Here is a 2,444-nt window from a genome sequence, read left to right on the forward strand (position 1 = left end):
TAACGTTATCCAACTCTTCACTTTCCCTATAGATAGGAGTGAAGTGAGGGTCCTTGGGATATAAGGACTTGAGGCTTTCAAACCCCATCAACTTAGATGACAAAGTAGACACAAGCACATGTTTTTAAGATAAAGCATCGCCAACCACATTGTCTTTAGCCTTCTTGTAATGAATTACATAAGGGAAAGTTTCAAGAAATTCAATCAATTTGGCATGCCACCGGTTAAGCTTTTCTCGTGCTCGTAGATGCTTTAAGGATTCATAATCCATTCGGATAACAAATTCTTTAGGCCACAAGTAATGTTGACAAGTGGCCAAGGCTCTAATCAAGGCATAGAACTCTAATTCGTACGTAGAGTAGTTTGGAGTTGCTTCTTTGAGCTTTTTGCTAAAGTAGGCAATAGGTTTCAATTCTTGTATTAAAACTGTGCCTATACCAACTTTGCTAGCATCACATTCGACCTCAAAAGTCTTGTCCAAATTCGGCAATTGTAGCAAAGGGGTCGAGCAAGGAATGACAGGTTGCCCCATTAGGATAACCAACATAAGTACAGACTAGGGGTTTGCCTAAAAAACCGAGATAAGCATAGTTTTCAAGTTCTCGAAGGCCTTAGCTTATTGATCTCCCTACTTGAAAGGCTGATCCTTTTTCATCACTTCAGTCAAGGGGGTGGCAATGGTGTTAAATCCCTTGAGAAAATATCTATAAAGACTAGCCAAACTATGGAAGATTCTAAATTTACCTACGGTTTTGGGAGTTAGCCAACTTTTAATGGCATCAATCTTAGATTCATCCACTTCGATCCCTCTTGAGCATACCACAAACCCAAGAAATAAACCTCATGGACACCAAAAGATCACTTTTCTAGATTAGCATATAGCTTCTCCTTTCTAAGGATATCAAACACACATTGTAAATGCTTTACATACGCATCTAAGGACTTACTATACACCAACAAATCATCAAAGTAAACGACAACAAACTTTCTGATAAATGGCTTCACATATGATTCATTAGCCTTATGAAAGTACTTGGAGCATTTGTTAGGCCAAATGGCATAACCATCCATTCATAGAGACTAAATTTGGTCTTGAAGGCGGTTTTCTATTCATCATCCGATCGCATACGAATTTGGTGATAGCCACTCCTCAAATCAATTTTAGAAAACAAACACGAACCACTCATTTCATCAAGCATATCATCTAGTCTAGGAATAGGGTGACGATATTTTACCGTTATCTTGTTGATTGCTCGTCAATCAATACACATATACCAAGTCTCATCTTTCTTGGGAAGTAGTAGCACTAGAACTGCACAAGGGCTCATACTCTCTTTGATGTACCCTTGTTGAGAAGTTCCTCAACTTGGCATTGTAATTTCTTTATATCCTTTGGTTTGCTTTTCTAAGACAATTTTTTGGGAAATTGCGAGCCCGGCATAAAATTAATTTGGTGCTCAATGCCCCGAAGTGGAGGTAATCCCTTCAGAAATTCCTTTGGGAAGACATCCTCGTAATCCTACAAAAAATGAGAAATAGAAGGAGAAATAGAAATGTTAGCGGGGTTAGTATTAAAATAATGAGCCAAAAGGAGCATCGAAGTGTCCTCATCATGATCCACAAATAGTTCCTTCCTCCTAGCTATCATCACTATGCTCTCGTGCCCCTTAGAATTGAGGGACCCCTCAGCTTCCCTTACTCTCCCTCTCTCTTAAATTCCCCTTCTTTCCCCTTGCTCTCAGCCTTCTTTCCCTTTTCCTTTAATTCCCATATCTTTTGGTGTAATTAATTCATTTGGGAAGGAAATAATGGATGAAGAGAGACCTTTCAGCCATTTTTTTAAAGTGTATACCGATTGGACCTTCCATCATGTTTTGTTGACCTATCATATTGACAAGGCCTTTCTAACAACAAGTGACAATCTTGCATTGGTATCACGTCCCAAAGCACCTCGTCATGGTAGTAGCCTACCTTAATACCTATCACACATTGCCTTGTAATCTTTAACTCATCGCATTAATTCAACCATTAGAACTTGTAAGGACTAGTGTGAGGTGTAGTCAACAATTTCAAGAAGTTCACTATTGCAACACTAACCACATTCGCACAACTTCCATTATCTATCACCATAGTGCACAAACTTCTCTTCACAAGATATTTAGTATGGAATAGATTCTCCTATTTGCTAGGATCATACATCTCCTAACGAATCATGGCATATCTTACTATAAAGTTTGGGACCACGCATTCTCCTTCTTGTGGATAAGCATCCTCACAATCATCATCATCATCATGTGGATCCCTCTCGACTGTCTCTCCATCTTGAGGCTCGGCTTTAATTTCTTCACCCTCAATACCCACTTCTTCAACAAGGAAATACAATCTACTTTTCCTAAGGATTAAATTGCGTTGGTTAGGGCATTCTTTGGCTTTATGCCCCCAAC

This window comes from Capsicum annuum, chromosome 12 (genome assembly GCF_002878395.1).
Source record: "Capsicum annuum cultivar UCD-10X-F1 chromosome 12, UCD10Xv1.1, whole genome shotgun sequence".
Lineage (NCBI taxonomy): Eukaryota > Viridiplantae > Streptophyta > Magnoliopsida > Solanales > Solanaceae > Capsicum > Capsicum annuum.